Raw genomic sequence first — 10,265 nt, forward strand, 5'->3', positions numbered from 1 at the left:
CCTCACTTTGTGCGCTCTGGCGCCGACCCTGAGTGTAGCACTGTGTTTATATAAATGAATAGATATCCGTGTGCATGATTGCTGTTATTACAAAAAAAGGTATGAAGGTTTTGTCCTCACAGAGAAAGCAGTGTTTTTCAGCTCCTCGGGGGAGTTGACAGCTTTGTTGCCGAGCTTGTCTAAAAATTGCTGACAAACAGTTTGTGTGTAATCAACTATGTCATGAGACAATTTCAACGTCCTGTTCACTGTGTTGGCTGCTGAGTCCCTTGTTGTGCTGTACTTAAGCATTTTTTAGCAGAATCGCTCTCTTCCATATTGTCTTCACAAAAACTCATATTCTGTCACCTATAGCATGTCTCCTCCACCCACTGATGGAGCAGGTCTGGAGGGGATTGGCAGAAATAGGTCCGAGGGTCTGTGTGGCCGTCAATCCAGATGGCATCTGTTTGCACAGAGCATGTCAAGTACAAGCTCAGGTCTCGGGACAGGAATATCAACCTGTTCCTCCTTGAAGATTTTGGACCCTGTTGGTGTGTAGGAAAAAAGTTGGACATATTTAATGGCCTCTTGTAATGTATTCTGCCTTCCTTCCAGCACAGTGTGCAATGGTTTTTGGGGGAGCACAGAGAGCATTTTAAACAGCTTGAAGCCCTCGACGAGGGAGTAATTGCACAAATGTGTTTTGATATGTACAGTATGTGTGGAGATTTCTGGCAGCAATAAATAACTGCACAATTTTGTAATATGTCGGTGAAAAGTACAGGGTCAAGAGCACGGTTATGAATAATTCACAATGTCCTCTTCAAGATGAGGCCTGCTATTGTGATGCCTCTATGTAACATTGCATATCCCACCAAAAATCCCAGGCTGAATAAAATGCCCCATAAATGTGCCTGGATATGACATACATGCTTTTTTTATAACTTCACATGCCTCTCAAAAGCATCAGGGTTAAAAGTATTTATTAAAGATAATTTAATTTTGGTGCAAAATCACTGAATATGAGATTTAATATTGAAAAGAGATTGAATAATTGTTTGCACTTAAATGAGAGACTTAATTACACATCCGAGATGACTGTTGTTGAAGGCTCATCCCTGTTGCTAATTAACCCCACCCAACCATTATGACTCTGAGATCTCATAAATTACAGACATCAGAAATATTATTTTTGTTCATACGTGACCGTGATTTCAATCTGTATGACTTTTATGGACCACTAATAATGATGTATGCCAAGCAAATCACTTTTAAGTGAGAGCAATCACTTTTTCAGCCCACTGCTCTTGTGCTTTGTTTAATTGAAAGAGTCATTACAAAAGCCATATCAGCCCTAATACTACAAGAACAAGAGCTCTAATGATTTCAGGTTGTACTGAAAGCATCAAGTAAACAGTATGAGAAAAGGTCTTACTCAAATTCCATGCATTTTTCCTGCTGATATCAGCTTGTGCAATCCAAATGTTTTTAATTTTCAAAGTAAGTTATCAAATTTGGCTATCACATTTGATTCATTTGATTTGGACTAAACAAGAAGCAAGAATCTTAACATAATTTCATTTATGATCACTGCATTTTTATTTTAGCTTCAGGACAATGAAGCTAACAAGGTGTGATGGATTAAATTAATCTAAAATATTGGACATGGAGGAAGCAATCTGAAACTTGACATACTTTAGAGTTAATTTGGACCACGAAGCTGCACTCTTCCATTCTTCACCTCATCTGCTGTGTTTTTCCTCTCTATCCATTCACCTGAAGCCAGACATTGACATTTGAAATGGGGCTTTTCCCCCAGTTCAGCGTCTTGAAATCTCAGAAACTGCCAAATGTGAGATTATGGCTGGCATTTTTTGATTGAATAGTCATATGAGAAAAAGTCTTACTCCAATGCCATGCATTTTTCCTTGTTGGTATCAGCTTGTACAATCTGAATGTTTTTCATTTTCAAAGTATAGAAGTTATCAAATTTGGCTATCACATTTGGTTCATTTGATTTAGATTAAAGGGGTCATAGGATGCCCATTTTCCACAAGCTGATATGATCTTTTAGAGTCTTAATGAAAAGTCTGTAACATAGTTTGGTTAAAATTTCTCAACGGTAGTGTAAAAAAACACCTTTTTTACCCTGTCAAAAACAGCTCTTTTCAGATCAAGCCGTTTTTGTAATTTTCCTTTAAATGTTAATGAGCTTTGCTGGCCCCGCCCCTCTCTTCCGAGCTGCTCTTAGAGAGACTGTTTACTTTAGCCGCATTCATCGTGAAACTTGCTAATTAGCACATTATTAGGAAAGGCGATTTGCAAAGATTCATTACAAAACATTATACTCACTACTTCTGTAGATGAGGCTGGATCATGAATGATTCGTGTGAACATAGATGCAATTATGTAGATCGGGGCCGCATTCCCTTCAGAAACAAATGTAATCCACTGCGAGTTCAGCGGCTCAGATGTCAGGAGTAAATGACTGCTATGTTCATTATTACATCCAAACACAGAACACCTCAATCGCTTAGGAGTCATTCTTGTCTACATCTGCTCCAGAGGTGAAACAATGGCGGACTGATGACAGCTCACTCAGGGCAGGTCTAAGGTAAGGCACCAGTCCAGTCTGTGCTGAAACGCTACTGTCAATCAAACTATAGTGGGAGGGGCCGGCATCTGAGATCAGCTCGATTTGAGAAAGGGGAAAACATTTAACGAGATTTTAAAAAAAACACTGGGTGGATTTTTATCATTATACACATCTCAGTTCAAACAACTTATAAAAGTGCATGTAGCATCCTATGACCCCTTTAAACAAGAAGCAAGAATCTTAACTTAGGTTAACTGCTGACTGCTGAGTCACTTTTTATTCTTCTACTCTATTTTTCATATTTTGTTTCTATACAACTTTAACACTCATGAGAAACCAATGACAAATATTGCCCACGGATGCTTAATAATTTAACTTAAGCTTTATAGTGACTTTAATAACAGAGCAATTTAATAACCTTTAACATTTCGCGATATGAATGGCACGTCACTTTAATACAGTATTTTGTTAAGTATGAGTCGTGACCCAAATTCATGTAGCCGTAAATGTTAGGTCTCAATGTATTTTGATGAAAGCGCAGTTGTTTCCTTTGTTAAAGGAAACATACAGGAGCTGTACGTGTGTCCAAATTCCCATTCTGTCAAGCACAAAGGCCAAATGTAAAGATGACAAATTAAACAATGAACTTGTTTTGAAAAAAATAATAGAGTGAAATAATATGAGATTAAAAGTATTTATTAAAGATAATTTAATTTTGGTGCAAAATCACTGAATATGAGATTTAATATTGAAAAGAGATTGAATAATTGTTTGCACTTAAATGAGAGACTTAATTACACATCCGAGATGACTGTTGTTGAAGGCTCATCCCTGTTGCTAATTAACCCCACCCAACCATTATGACTCTGAGATCTCATAAATTACAGACATCAGAAATATTATTTTTGTTCATACGTGACCGTGATTTCAATCTGTATGACTTTTATGGACCACTAATAATGATGTATGCCAAGCAAATCACTTTTAAGTGAGAGCAATCACTTTTTCAGCCCACTGCTCTTGTGCTTTGTTTAATTGAAAGAGTCATTACAAAAGCCATATCAGCCCTAATACTACAAGAACAAGAGCTCTAATGATTTCAGGTTGTACTGAAAGCATCAAGTAAACAGTATGAGAAAAGGTCTTACTCAAATTCCATGCATTTTTCCTGCTGATATCAGCTTGTGCAATCCAAATGTTTTTAATTTTCAAAGTAAGTTATCAAATTTGGCTATCACATTTGATTCATTTGATTTGGACTAAACAAGAAGCAAGAATCTTAACATAATTTCATTTATGATCACTGCATTTTTATTTTAGCTTCAGGACAATGAAGCTAACAAGGTGTGATGGATTAAATTAATCTAAAATATTGGACATGGAGGAAGCAATCTGAAACTTGACATACTTTAGAGTTAATTTGGACCACGAAGCTGCACTCTTCCATTCTTCACCTCATCTGCTGTGTTTTTCCTCTCTATCCATTCACCTGAAGCCAGACATTGACATTTGAAATGGGGCTTTTCCCCCAGTTCAGCGTCTTGAAATCTCAGAAACTGCCAAATGTGAGATTATGGCTGGCATTTTTTGATTGAATAGTCATATGAGAAAAAGTCTTACTCCAATGCCATGCATTTTTCCTTGTTGGTATCAGCTTGTACAATCTGAATGTTTTTCATTTTCAAAGTATAGAAGTTATCAAATTTGGCTATCACATTTGGTTCATTTGATTTAGATTAAAGGGGTCATAGGATGCCCATTTTCCACAAGCTGATATGATCTTTTAGAGTCTTAATGAAAAGTCTGTAACATAGTTTGGTTAAAATTTCTCAACGGTAGTGTAAAAAAACACCTTTTTTACCCTGTCAAAAACAGCTCTTTTCAGATCAAGCCGTTTTTGTAATTTTCCTTTAAATGTTAATGAGCTTTGCTGGCCCCGCCCCTCTCTTCCGAGCTGCTCTTAGAGAGACTGTTTACTTTAGCCGCATTCATCGTGAAACTTGCTAATTAGCACATTATTAGGAAAGGCGATTTGCAAAGATTCATTACAAAACATTATACTCACTACTTCTGTAGATGAGGCTGGATCATGAATGATTCGTGTGAACATAGATGCAATTATGTAGATCGGGGCCGCATTCCCTTCAGAAACAAATGTAATCCACTGCGAGTTCAGCGGCTCAGATGTCAGGAGTAAATGACTGCTATGTTCATTATTACATCCAAACACAGAACACCTCAATCGCTTAGGAGTCATTCTTGTCTACATCTGCTCCAGAGGTGAAACAATGGCGGACTGATGACAGCTCACTCAGGGCAGGACTAAGGAAAGGCACCAGTCCAGTCTGTGCTGAAACGCTACTGTCAATCAAACTATAGTGGGAGGGGCCGGCATCTGAGATCAGCTCGATTTGAGAAAGGGGAAAACATTTAACGAGATTTTAAAAAAAACACTGGGTGGATTTTTATCATTATACACATCTCAGTTCAAACAACTTATAAAAGTGCATGTAGCATCCTATGACCCCTTTAAACAAGAAGCAAGAATCTTAACTTAGGTTAACTGCTGACTGCTGAGTCACTTTTTATTCTTCTACTCTATTTTTCATATTTTGTTTCTATACAACTTTAACACTCATGAGAAACCAATGACAAATATTGCCCACGGATGCTTAATAATTTAACTTAAGCTTTATAGTGACTTTAATAACAGAGCAATTTAATAACCTTTAACATTTCGCGATATGAATGGCACGTCACTTTAATACAGTATTTTGTTAAGTATGAGTCGTGACCCAAATTCATGTAGCCGTAAATGTTAGGTCTCAATGTATTTTGATGAAAGCGCAGTTGTTTCCTTTGTTAAAGGAAACATACAGGAGCTGTACGTGTGTCCAAATTCCCATTCTGTCAAGCACAAAGGCCAAATGTAAAGATGACAAATTAAACAATGAACTTGTTTTGAAAAAAATAATAGAGTGAAATAATATGAGAAAGCATGAGGGTTGTGGACCGCTTCAAAGTAATGAGTCACCAGAAGTATTGATAGCTTGATGTTGATTCAGTAACCATGTTCTGACAGAGTCTGCAAATGTTTTCTGACTGATTGTATCAAACGGTAACTTTTGTTTGCGAGAATTCGGTGTTCGAAAACAAATCATTAAAAGTACCAACTCAAAAGAGCCATTTGTTTGTAAGCAGACTACACTGGTTGCGTTATATGTATTTGATTCACTAAAAAGAACTGATTCGTTGGAGTTAATTTGTTCGTAAATCGGACTATGCTGGTTTTGTTATATGTATTTAATTCACTAAAAAGAACCTATTCTAAAGAGTAATTTGTTATGTATTTGGAATACACCGACCACTGTGTTTAAGGCCTGGGACACACTAGATGATTTTCAAATCTTAACCGATTTTAAAACTGGTGGAGACAACAGACTTAAGAACAGTTTCAACCAACATTGAACCAACGTATGGTGATCTTCTTTATCAATACTCCACTTTTGTGGCATGTTTGTGGCTGCCAAGTTTCAGTTATAGAAGACTAGTAAAGTATAATAAAGATGTTACTGTTTCTCAGGGTAGGTAGACTTTAACATAGACTTTATTTTTCATATGTATATTTGAAAATGCATATATGTGATAATTTTAGTTGAAATGTTTTTTTTTCTATAAAATAATAGTAATCACCTCTATAAGAACCCATTTATATCTGTGTTACATTAAATAAATAATTTACATTACATTAAATTATGTTACCAGATAACAAATAAATTCCGGGTCACAGTATGTGCTTTCAGCATCCTACACTCAGGAAAAACTAAAATCTTTTCCCCTGAATTGTAGCGCATCTCCTCCACCTACTGATGGAATAGGTCTGAAGGGGACCCTCATGATTGGCAGAAATGAAGGGCCAAGGGTCTGTGTGGGCGTTGATCCAGATGGCATTCTGTTGCTTAGTGTGCAGAGCATGTCAAGTCCAGGCTACCTGGAGGACATGCTCAGGTGTCATCTTGTTCCTACTCAAAGATTTTGGATCTGTCCTTGGTGTGCAAAAGGAGAAAGGAGTCGTCGGACATATTTAATGCCCTCTTGTAATACATTCTGCCCTTCTTCTAGTACAGTGTGTTTTTGGGGGAGCACAGAGAGCATTTTAAACAGCCCAAAGCCCTTGACGAGGGAGTAATTGCACAAATGTGTTTTGATATGTATGTGTGGAGATTTTTAGCTGCAATAAATGACTGCATGATGTGACAAGAACACGGTTATGAATAATTAAGAATGTCCTTTTCAAGATGGCTTACTATTGTGATGCCTCCATGTAAATTCCATAAAAAATCCCAAGCTGAGTAAAATTTCCTATTAACATGTCTGTATATAGCATACACTATTTGTAGCTTCATATGTGCCTCATGTCTAAAAGCATCTAGGTTCAAAGTATTTATTTAAGATGATTTAATTTTGGTGATGCAGAATCATTGAATATGACATTGAGGATTGAAAGGAGACTGAATAGTCATTTGCACTTGAACGAGAGACTTAATTATGCATCCTAGATGACTGTTGTCGAAGGCTCATCCCTGTTGCTAATTAACCCCACACAACCATCATGACTCTGAGATATCATAAATTATAGCCATCGGAAATATTATTTTTGTTCAGACGTGACCATGATTTCAATCTTTATGACTTTTATGGACCACTAATAATGATGTATGCCAAGCAAATCGCTTTTAAGTGAGAGCAATCACTTTTTCAGCCCACTGCTCTTGTGCTTTGTTTAATTGAAAGAGTCATTACAAAAGCCATATCAGCCCTAATGCTACAAGAACAAGAGCTGTAATGATTTCATGGCAGATAAGTGTTCTGAATATAAGATGTGAGGGGGTTCAGTGATGTTTGATCCATGGGCGATCAAGCCATTAATGGAGTTTTTTTTGTGTTAAAAAATGACTGAAATCATTATGGTCTTAGGTCATAAAAGGTCTGTCCAAACAATGGCATTACGATTTTTCTGACAGTTGGTTTGAAAGCGACATTAATAAAAAGGAAAGGTGTTACTGGAATTCCATGAATTTTTATTCACAGTAGGCCTACCAGTTTATAAAATAAATTGTTGAATCGCTTGAGTAAATGATTCAATAACTCGTTCAAAAAGACAATTACTTTTTCGTTGTGGAGTGAATCAACGTTTCTGAACAAACGGTTGAATAAATAAGTCAGTTGATTCATTCATAAAGATAAAGACAGTCACTTGTTGCCAACAACTGGCAGTTGCTGAGTGTGTTTTTTTTATGGTTTCTACAGGGGTGGTTCTAGACCACAGTAACTGGAGGGGCCAGACAGGGGCCACTTGTGCTTTTTGGGGGCACAATTTTAAAATTCATCTTAAACTACTTTAAGTAGCCTATTATTCATTCAGTCATTTTTCACCATGTCATGTAAATAAAACCATCATAGAACATTTTAATGATTTCCACAACAAATAACATTACAAACCATAAATTTTTAACCATTAAAACCATTAAAAATTATTTTCTGTAGTGTGTTTTGGGACATATTCCATTAGGATTTATTGATTTTAACAAGCCACCAATAGAAGGCAACCAATTACAAGTAGAGACCAACAGGGTCCATTAGTTTCCCTTAAAACCAATACAAGTCCCATTATAACCAGTAAAACCATTACAAATTTTCTAATGGTGTCTAATGTGTTATTCAGCAGGGGTTTTATTTTTTTAATATTCCCAAAATATATCATGAAATATCTCGATTCTCAAATATGTGCAAGTAAATGCATTTTGCACCTTCATAGATTATGTTAGTTCTCTAGTAAAGTAGCCTAATAGTATTAATTTATTAACTTTGCATAAAAATTTGTCTTTTTACTTAAGTACCAGATATGGTGTCATACCATTAAATATATTTAATACGACTGACTTTGTATTTAATGTGAAGTTAATAAAAACATAGTAAGTTACTAATTAGCCTATAACACTTTCATTGTACAAAAAGAGAGCAAAAAACATTTACACTATCAAAGAACATTTTCACTTCAGTCCAGCGAATTCAAGCTCTCTCAAACTCCCATAATAATCTCTAAAGCTGTTTACACTGTAAAATTAATATATTACTTACATTCGTACATCTTCACTTTGTTGTTTCTGATGAGATAATTAGCCAGAGATTGCAGTCAGGCAGCGTGCGCAGTGACGAAGCAGCGTGTTTCTGCGGTGACTCATCTGAACGCCTCTGATAGGTCTTTGTATTCATAAACTCAACATAATAATATGGGATTGGTTATAATGTGCAGTGCTTTAAAAACGTGTGTGTCTCTGGCTCTGTGCCAGCCAGATTTGACACATGACCAGAAGGATTCTGCAAACCTGGTGTTAAACAGTACTAGACACTTAGCTAAAGGCATAAATAATAAGCCAATTTATATATATTAAAATAGACCAACAGATTTCATGTAGGCCTCATGTAAAACATAATTTTATAGATATTTCTGTTTTCCGTTTGTAAATTAAAAAACCAACTCTATGCAAACAGATAATCCAATTTCGCTTCAATTAACACTTTGATAGACCACATTAATCACGAACTGCAACAATTCAGCCTGTATCTCTTTAGCGTGTCCCTAAACAAAACACTGCAGAAGAGGGGAACAAACGAGCAGATAAAGCAAATTGGATTGGAAATTTAGTCCACGTAATGATCACGTAAATTATTACCCATGCAAATTGTCCCACTGTTAAGCGTCAAAGAAGAAAGAGGATATACTCGCCATCCACCAAGGATAATTAAGTTCCAGAGTAGCTATCAGTCTATCAGCAAGGCAATGCAGCAAATGGACACACATTACTTTGAAGACACAACAGCAATACACAGTCGTGTATTGTTGTTGATGCGTGCCTCCAGCTCAAATGCTGCTTTTTGGTGTATGAACATGAAGTGAAATTCAGTAAAATCCCTCAGAGATCGGCCAAAAGCCAGCGCAGCACTTTCATTGTAAACATGGCCGCAGGAGAAATTAATCGAAATGTTTTCAAAAGGCGTTTTTGAATTTGCAGTCCTGAATAAGATATAAGCAATGTGAAGTTGTAAATATCTCAAGAGACTCATCTTCTCAATTGCATTCAACGTTTATAACGATAAGGAATCTCTGCTTTTCTCGACCATATAGCGGCCCCTAAATGTGTTTAGGCTTCGGTTAGAGGCAGATGGGTTTTCTTTTCACTGGGTTAAATTATTATTGATTTAGAAGCCAAATCCTTTTCACTTGAAAGGTAAAAACATACAAGTGGGAATAATCTGAGCAATTTGCTCTGCACAGTTGCACCAGTTTTTTACCAAAAAAAAAAAGGCTTTTGTTGGAAGCCTTTTCAAAAGGTATTCATAAATGTGCTGCGCTTGAACATGCAATTATGAAAATGACATTCAGTCATCAAATGCACTTTTCTTCATTAAAATGAATCAAGAGAATCTAGATATGCTACTATAGTACGGCTTGAAATATTTCACATTTCATTTTCCTTTTTTTCTTTGTGCACTATTTCCTCTAGTGCAATGCTAATTGCCATCGCTGAATCATTTTGAGAGAACTTTATGAAGTCGTTCTGAGAAAAGGTGACATTTTTCCAATATTTTTCTTTTCTCAACTCTTTCTTTTATTCAGATCGAT

The sequence above is a fragment of the Sinocyclocheilus grahami genome, unplaced genomic scaffold, assembly GCF_001515645.1.
Source record: "Sinocyclocheilus grahami isolate Dianchi unplaced genomic scaffold, SAMN03320097.WGS_v1.1 scaffold113.1, whole genome shotgun sequence".
Taxonomy (NCBI): domain Eukaryota; kingdom Metazoa; phylum Chordata; class Actinopteri; order Cypriniformes; family Cyprinidae; genus Sinocyclocheilus; species Sinocyclocheilus grahami.